This window comes from Diadema setosum, chromosome 4, assembly GCF_964275005.1.
Source record: "Diadema setosum chromosome 4, eeDiaSeto1, whole genome shotgun sequence".
In the NCBI taxonomy this organism is placed as follows: Eukaryota; Metazoa; Echinodermata; class Echinoidea; order Diadematoida; family Diadematidae; genus Diadema; species Diadema setosum.
In genome coordinates, this window is record NC_092688.1 from 11,711,633 (window position 1) to 11,721,530 (window position 9,898).

Here is a 9,898-nt window from a genome sequence, read left to right on the forward strand (position 1 = left end):
GATTTTAATTGTTAAAACAATCAGCCAATGAAAACTATGGATTTTGTCATTTGGGCGTTGACGACAGCTTTTACTTCTATCATTGGCTATATTGCGTAGATTCAGTGAAAACTATTTAAGGGGACAGTGTGGATAGAGATCAGCCTGTATCACCGCTGGAGGAGAGTCTGATGCTACATGGAGGAGTCGCGTGCAGGAGATTCCCGTGCTAGGAACGAGTGATTTTCCCTGCACATAGGCTTCCTACATCGTGTCGGTGTGGAGCAGGAAAGACCAGACGGCTGTTTCGTGGGCATTCTAGGAGTCGGGCAGCTGCACTGGACGATTGTACCAGCAGCAAAGCAAATGCAAGTGAAACATATTTTTACGCCATAAAGTTAGGATTATGATCTTAGTGAGGGAAAAAACTCAACACACTACGTGTATTTGTAGTATCGGCATATAGTCCCCACCTCGGGTATAACGTCACCGGTGGGGACTAATAGAATCCCGACAGCTACCTTGTGGCAACACTTACTGTACATGTATCTTACTGGATGTGCTCCGCTTGTCTTACTGTGCTCCGCTCGTCTTACTGTGCTCCGCTCTCGTCTTGATTGGTCAACGCGCAGCCGGGAGTTCTAGTCTTCACCAAAGACGCTTAGAAGCTCACGCAGTCTTTGGTCTTGACACTATCTATTATCTCCGTGTATCTCCGTTATTATGGTCGTGATATAGTCCCCTCTCTATGGGAAACTGTGTGCGAATTACACGGTGGTGGGGACGATTTCACGACCATAGAGTAGCTCCTGCCTCTGTTATGCTCGTGATATAGTCCCCACACAACGATAAACTGTGCGTGTTTTGAATGGAGGCGGGGATTATTCACACAGTATACATAGCTACTATAGTCCCCTCTCCACGGCGAACCGGCTACGTTGTGTATGTCAGTGGGGACAATTTCCACGAATGAAAGTTGATCTATACATATATGATATATATATATATATATATATAAGGTGAAGCGGGTTTGGCCTCGTACGTTGTGGGTGCTGCATTATCTTTATGTATATGTGCAATGTGACGGAGGAATGACTCGCAGACGTTGTAGTAATGTTCAGTATATGGCCTTTTATTTCCCCAAGCTTTCGTCTGAGTTACCAGTCTTTTTCAAGGGCTTTTAAGGCGTTGGGATATGCTTGCTATATATATATAGTCAGTTCCCCTGTCTCTCTTTTCTCTCTCTCCCCCCTCTCTCTCATTCTTTCACTCAAAGAGGAATCCGGTACAATGCTCTAAACGCGGTAAAGAAGAAAAAAAAAATGAAGTCACAAATGAAGTTGTATGTAAACAATTTCATCCTCCCCTGCAACTGAAAAAAGAAAGTGTGTGCATTGCAGAGACTGGAACAAGCTATAATTTTTCAGTAAAACATAAATGAAAGAAAAAGTTGTATGTAAACAAATCGGTAGAACATAGAAAAGGAAAATGACAAGAAAAGTGATTGACGAGAGGGAATTTGAACTTCAAGATAGTCACTAACAATAACCCAATTATTTGTCCGATAAATCCAAGCAAGATCAACTTTGTGGAAATTGTCCCCACTGCCATATATAACGCAACGGGTTCGCCGTGGAGGGGGGACTATATCACGAGTATATATACTGTTGGAATAATCCCCACCTCCATTCAAAACACGCACAGTTTATCGTTGTGTGGGGACTATATCACGAGCATAACAGAGGGAGGAGCTACTCTAAGGTCGTGAAATCGTCCCCACCACAGTGTAATTCGCACACAGTTTCCCACAGATTGGGGACTATAATCACGACCATATAGACAGAGATACACGGAGGTATACTGAAACAGTGCGTGTTGACTCACGGCAATTGACCAATCATGACGTCAGTTGCGTCAAGATCCGCAAGAGGGAGGCAGACAGGTACAGCTGTACACACTACGTGCTATACTCTAGGTAGGTACAAGGTGGGATTCTAATAGTCCCCAACGGAGAGGTGGGGACTATATCACGATTATGCCCGTAGGGTAGAGGAGTGTGCAGTCAGATTGGTCCACCTTTATATTAACTTAAGGCATGAAGTAAACTTTAATAGCAAAAGTGTTGGTGACTCCTTGACACTGTAGGACACGTCCATTAATGCATTAGTTATTTTAGCGTTCTCGAACCATGATCCTACTACATATGGACATTCATCACTCGTTAATAATTCACGCATCGTTTCTGTCAAAAGCGTCACCAAAAAATAAAAGAATGATATGCTTTCTTGCTTTTGATATCATAGCCGCCGACAGCCAAGCTGCATAAAAAACAAGACGGCGCTTTCAGAAGTTTGCACGATGTTTCAGAGTAATTGTAGAAGACGACATGTAGGGCCCTATATATTGTGTCTTTCCATTAAGCAACGTTACATGCATGTCCACAAGTGTCCACTATTGCAGTGTAAATTACTATATTTTGTGACACAAATTTGTCACGTTTTGAGGTTTGCTGCTCCCAACACAAATATCATACAAACAAAAGAAATAACACCAATACATTCATAAACATTAAAAAGTAAAATGAAAAAAGACAGGTGGTGTGGTGTGACAAGAGTGTGCCAGACCCCAGGGGGGTGTGGTGTGACAAGAGTGTGCCAGTTCTTTTCATTGGGGGGGGGGGGGGGGGACAGGGCAAGGATGCAAACCCAGGGGGTGTGGTGTGACACCTGCATTTCTTTTTATCGGGGGGGGGGGGTGGCAAGGATGCAGACCCAGGGGGTGTGGTGTGACACCTGACTTTCTTTTTATCGGGGGGGGGGGGGGGCAAGGATGCAGACCCAGGAAGGTGTGGTGTGACACCTGCCTTTCTTTTTATCGGGGGGGGGGGACAAGGATGTAGACCCAGGGGGTGTGGTGTGACAAATGCCTTTTTTATGGGGGGGGAGGTCGCAGACCCAGGGGGTGTCGTGTGACACCTGCTTTTTTATCGGGGGGGGGGGCAAGGATGCAGACCCTGGGGGTGTGGTGTGACACCTACCTTGTTTTTTATCGGGGGGGGGGGGGCAAGGACGCAGACCCAGTTGGTGTGGTGGGACGCCTGCCCTTTTTTTTTTTATCGGGGGGGGGGGCGAGGACACAGTCCCAGTTGGTGTGGTGTGACACCTCCTTTTTTTGGGGGGGGGCGCAAGAATGGAGACCCAGCTCGTGCCGTGTGACATGTACCTCCCTTTTTTCAGGCGGTTTAAGGGCGCAGACCAAGGTGGTGCGGTGTGACACCTCCCTTTTTTTTCGGGGGGGGGGGGGGGCGGGCAATGATATAGACCCAAGTGGTGTGGTGTCTGAAGAGTGTGCTAGATTTTTTTTATTTAGCTCTTACATAAGCAGAATTGAAATTCAATGATCTCGTGCTTACTTCGGGTAAAATATTTGGAAATTTTTACTCAAAAAGTCAGATGATACGTTGGTCATTCATTCAAGTTGTACAAAATCAAAACACTGGATTTTTTTATTTGTGCGTGATGAAAGAGAGGGAGAGAGAGAGAATGAAAAGAATAGGACAGAACTTGCAGTAAGGAACCTTCCCTAGTGTATACTTGTAGGCCTTGCAACTACAAAAGCTGTTATCTACAAGAGCTGTAATAGGTGCAGGTGAAAACCATAGAGTAGAAATGACGCCTATTGTCTGAAAAAAAAAAGTTTTTCAACGACAGAACAAAGAATCGCTAGGCACGTTTAGATGTCTCAGTCGAAAACACTAGAAGCAAGGTGGTCTATAATGTGTGCATTTATTTGAACAGAAAGAAGATTTCAAGGATTATCGACTGTAAATAGTTAACTGGATAATGTATCCACTGAAGGCATTTTTGAAGCTGAAATGACGTGAACAAAGGCGGAACGTGATTGACGAAGTTCGTTGAAGACAACAAAACGCAGTAGAAAGTTAATGAAAGAATAAAGTACATTACGTGTCCAGAGACTCCAACTCTCCCGTTTTCGACGGGAGATCTCCCGCCGAAAACCCATTTTTGCAAAATCTCCCGTCTTCCCGCTTGAGATTTAATTTCTCCCGCCCTGGCTCTGTCTCTCCCGTTGGAAAGGATTTCTTACTTACTGCTATTGTATGTTGAACAATTAAGCCTTAGATAGCACCAGAGAGCATCTAGAACCCTAGGAACTTCGCACTTCGCACACATCAACTTGGAGTCTCCCGTTTGCTAGGGGTTTCAGGCTGGAGAATCTCCAGATCAGAAGGTGCTTTGGGTTGGAGTCTCTGCGTGTCAAAACGGATGGACAAAAGGATAGTGTGAGAATTAGCAGTAAAAAGCTTACCCCAAACACAAAAACGAACAAACAAACAAACGTGGTCTTTTGGTCTGGTGCGGCAATACAATAGAGAACAGACCGATTTACTAACATAATTATTCAAATTTATGGATTTTTTCCGTCCTGGCGTTTATAGCCACAGGCTTTTTTTTTATTAACCTGTACATCATAAACACTTTTCGGTGCTTATAATCCAGTTTACATGCATAAGTTGTTGCTACGTCGGGCAAACATAGGGCAAGCTTTCAGATTGGCAAGAAGAATCAATGCCAGCAAGACATGCATAGAATGTAAATATGTTAGCATTTGGTTAGTAAACCGGTCTATTGTTTGTATATTTATCCAACAGTGTCTAAGGGAACTCAAAAAGGGGACAAGACATATCATCAGGTTGTCCTTCTGTACGTCCGATGACCTTAGTCTTAGTTGCCTAGAAGGTCATGTGAAAGTATTTGTAACTTTCAATCGTATTTTCTAAGTAATAATTTGATTATCTTGTATTCGGGTTCAAGTTTGGAATTGCTAGTATAATCTTTGTGAATTTCGTGAGAATTAGGCGGGCAAATCTCGTTGCAGAGTTTCCTGGGTTGAGGTAATAACCGCGTTCCTGCCATTCAACTTGTCAAGACATCACATTGTCGCTGCTTCGAAAACAGTGCATGTTTCTTTGTAAAGTGGGTATTTCATTGGCTTGGAGACGAAGCGGCGACCTGGTGGCGACTCGAGTTTCGCTGGTCGCAGAGTAGTCGCGGAGACGCCCCGCCCCCGCGACGTGTGCCAGACCCAGAGACTATAGCCTGTTGGCCTCAGGTGAGTCGCGAGAATGTCGAACATTTTCTATCTTTCGGAAATTTTTCCAGTCTCCAGTTGGTAGAAGTTTCAGCGACGTCTCCTTAGTCGTGGCTAAGTCGCCGAGGTCTCCGAGACATTCCCGCGACTTTACAAGGAGACCAATTGGAGATCTTGCGTAAAGCCGTCCTCGCGACTGAGAAGACGTCTTGGAGACGTCTTGGAGACGTCGAGGCGACGTCTCCGCGAATAAGTTGTACTTTGTTTGGAGATGACTCTGAAGTAGCCAAGCAGTCGCCTTCTTGGTGAGAGCACATATTAGTCTTCAGAGTCGCATGAGTCGCTGCAGTCGCGACGAAGTCTCCTTTAGTGAGATATATGGGCCCATAAGAGAATTTTCACTATTTTACCTTCAACATCAACATCCTCTTTTCTTACAGCATAAATGGCGTGATAACTATAATATAGGGATGATAATAGAACATCCCTCCTCCCACCCCCACTCTGGTGTCGGAAGGACCACACGCGTGATTCCTGCGGTATAAAGTGGTATTTTCGCGAGAAGGAAATCTGGCCCGAGTATTGATTAAAAATGAATGAATAATTAAAAAGAGGGGTAATTGACTTTTCACTCCATGGCAACCATTTATCAAAGTCTATATCACTTGTTTACATGTGCTGGCGCCCCTTTCTAAGTACACCCTAAGCAAAACACTGTTGGACAATCTTGAAGCGTGAGTTGTAAGCACTTGTTCTACTTCGAACCGTTCTGTATATAATCCCAGCATGCACCGCCAGGCACACTCATTAACATACCGTACTTTTATTTTTATTTTTTTTTTAAATGGACGTCGGCCTACTGGCGGATACGTAAGCACTGAGTAGGATTTGAACCTGTGTATGGAATTTCTCATTTTAAGAGTTCCTATAACCACAGTGTTCCAAATTTAAAGGACTTATTATGCAATGCAGATGCATATCAACTTGTATTGATTTATGATATGCCCTGATCATCCTTTATAATGGTACAAGAATATATCGATCTATCCCTAGGCCTGTATATCTCACAATTTGTTTGATAATTTTCTTAGATTACTTGGATCCACCCCCAGAATAAACAAGCAACAACACCAAATCAAGATTCTGTAGATGACCTCATCTGCCAATCACTGTTACTTGAATTTTTTTTTTTTTTGATTAACAGAAGACATTGAAATGCACCTTGAGATGGCACCTGTCAATTGAGATTATAAATCTGTAGACTAAACTCCGCGTGATAAAAACATGTCCTCAAAAACAATGGCACAATGCCGTTTTAGCGGGACTTACTAGTCATGCGTTCATGCATTTCATCTCGGCATGTCGCACAAAAGAAAATTGAATAATTGTGTAAATATTGCCACCATTGTAGGAGAGGTCGCGGGGAGTTATACGCAAACACGTGTTATACGTGCTGTGGCAATGTCTGAATGCATGTGTCTAACAATGTCTGGAAAATTACAGAAATAATCAAAAGACAGCGATTTAGCAAGACATGAACACCCATCAACTATCAAGGTTTGCCTCCAAAGTAGCTATTCTGACAAGGCGTCGTTTCCGAAAACAAACATTGAAACGAACCCTGCTCAGTCTAGCGGAAGGTGATTTGTTCATCATTTTTCTTGAACAGTGATTGGCAGATTATGTCATTAATACGAAATCTCGATTTGGAAGGTTCTTTGCAGACGCGTGTAAAGTAATCTGAAGAACAAAAAGTAAAAGAAAATATTACAAAATATCATATGATACATATCTACAAAGTCGATATTCATTCGGCCAAAAATGTTGAGGGTATCATTATTTAACACAAAATACGTCAATTATGCATCGCTTTTATTGTACAGGTCCTTTAAAGGGAAATGAAACCCAAAGATACTAGTATGTTGAGTGAATGCAGCAATATTAGTAGAACACATCAATGAAAGTTTGAGGAAAATCGGACATCAGAAATCAAGAGTAATCAATTTTTAAAAATTCTGATAGCGTTACCGCTGGATCAGAAGCCTATCACAGACTGAGAGGATCATGACATCACAGTGATCCTGTGCACTACGATATAAAGAAAATATCATGAAGAAAATTCCTCAAAATATCATTTCATATGAAAAGTACACATTTCCTGGACTTGTTACTGACACTAATGTCAAGGGTATTAATATTCTCACTGCTTTCTGAAAGAGGTAAGTCTATAGTGCTCTTTCATTATGCTAGAAAAGTGAAAGTACGTTGAATTTTCTCTATTATTTCATTCAATACGTAGTGTACATGTAGTGATGTCATGAGAATATAGTAGTCTTCAAATCTAGCGGGCTCGTCACCAAAATTTCAAGGATTCATACTTCTGAAAGGATTGTCCGATTTTCCTCAAGCTTTCAGTGATGTTCTCTACTTATATTCCTGTATTCACTCAACATTTATTTTGGGGTTTCATTCTCTTTTAATGATAAATCTTGATGCACTCATTGCCAACATTTCATTTATGACAGCCAAATCAATGTCGCAGCGACTTTTGACTGCTGTTTTTCAACATTTCTGAAAGGTTTATGTGCCCATTTTCTTCTACCACATGGGTGGAAAATGAACGAAACCGACTTCAGACACAAGAAAATGGATCTACAATAACTGTCAGCAGCACTGAACTTCTTTAATGTTGTATGCTTCCAACAGTCCAAGATTGGAATTTATACAGCAAAGAGGTCTGACAGAGAGCACTGAGAACCCAAAATAAGTTGAATTGACTCCCAAAATGCACACCTAATGTTCTTTGCGAATAAGCCAGTTTACAGTTAGCTCTTGAGTACATTGGTACCGAAATTAATGACATTTCTTTTTTTTTCTCAGTTGGTTGGGCGCTTCACTCGTTTTGAAAGTGGCATACCGCGAAAAGCTTGCCTAACGTAATGATTTTGTGGAAATCACGTTCAGAAAAAGAATGAACTTGCGTATTCATGTGGCCAGAATGATCTGTCAAGTGACACTTCAGCAGGCATCCATTTTATTTTGCCAAATACAGTCAAACCTGTCTATAGCGGCCACCCAAGGGAGACGAGAAAGGTGGCCGTTATAGACAGGTGGTCGCTATAGGCAGGTTCGTTAACATGCCTTTTTCTCTGGGAGGAAATGTCTTTAATGGCCTTATACGGCAGGTGGCCGTCTCCACACGGAACTGACCGCCACTTCATGTTCTATCAGACGGACAACGTTTTTGCCATCTACCAGATTGGACGGCTTGATTACACAACATTCAGAACTTATTGTGAGCCATAATTAAGATAGCAAAACAGTCACTCCCGTCTGAGCCATCTGTCAATCACGGTAAATGCTTCATTGTATCATTTGTCTCTTCCTTCTTGTCTCTTGAGTATTCTTTTTGCTTTTTTTTATAGTTTTCAGACGCGTGACGGTCTTACGTGAGATGATCGATCCTTTCGTTTCTTATTGGATGAAACCCTTGAGCATTCATGCAATCAGCCAAAGTGTCATTATTTTCAATGTTCATGATATGAGACAGGATAACAAAAGCAATGGTTTACAATTCATCAAGTTCTTTTGTCTTTCAAGGAAGAGAAGGAAGGTAGGTCTTTCAATATTCGAATCCTAATCGCGACCATGCCCCTATTGTTCACCACGCCCACATAAGTGGTAGTCTAAAATCTGGTGCTCGCATTTTATTCTATTTTCAGTCTTCCTTCTACCATGTCTACCTTGCAGTTTTCCGCTCTCTCCGATAAATTTACATTCATGAAAAACTAGATATCATTGAGACGTATAAGTTCAAGAATATTTACACTTCAATACTGACTGTCGTCGTGCGGTCTTTAATAACCTTGCTATCCATAACCCGTTGAAACGTAATATTATACGAATACATTTCAGCAGTTGGAAGATACGGTGAGTTCTTGTCGGGTCGAAACCTTGAAAAAAGACTAGATGTTTATCGGCGTAAAATGTTATAAAACGCGACAGCAGACGACCAACAGCTCACAGAGACGCGCTTCTCTTCAGGCTCGTAGGAGGTGGATGCCCAGTGTCCTCGCCTAGATCTTCCCTGCCGCTAAAGATTGGCTTCTCCATCCGATACTTCGTCTTCTCCGCTGATCAAACTTTCTGACGAAAGGCCAGCAACAAACCTACAATAGGTAATTCTAATTTCTAATTTCAAAACAATGGCAACATCTATATAAGTTCTTTCCTTTGTCACAATCGTCTGCGTCACAGTGTATCCGATTCATGTTGTGCGAAATTTTTTAGGTGATCCGAATACTAATATCCTCTCGAATCACACTCTGTATCTGTACTGATTCTTTCTTTATTTATTTAATCTTCTTTATTTCTTTCTCCTCAAGTCTTGTGCAGAGGTTAACTAATAAATTCCTCCGACTATCAATTTCAACTGACACCATATGTGTATCATGTCCCAAAGACGACAGATCTAATTCATTTTTGTTTTTGTTTTGTTTTATTCTGTTGTTGTTTTTTTGTTTTTGTTTACTCTGTAGGTATCATTTTATGTTTTTGTAATGGGGCTATGCACTCCTGGTCTTGAATAAATGCGAAGAGTTTGAATGCAATAACTGATAAACGTTGCTTTCACATTTTTTTTTTTAAGTAACATGAAGATCATCATCAAACAGAGAATAAGTGAAATCTTCTCAGTGATTCTGCACTTGTTCCATATCAAAAAAGTATATATTGTTTGAAGATATTTTTAAAAAATCACATATATCTTCATTTTCATTTTCTTTGTTTTCTCAGCAGCTTTATGTCA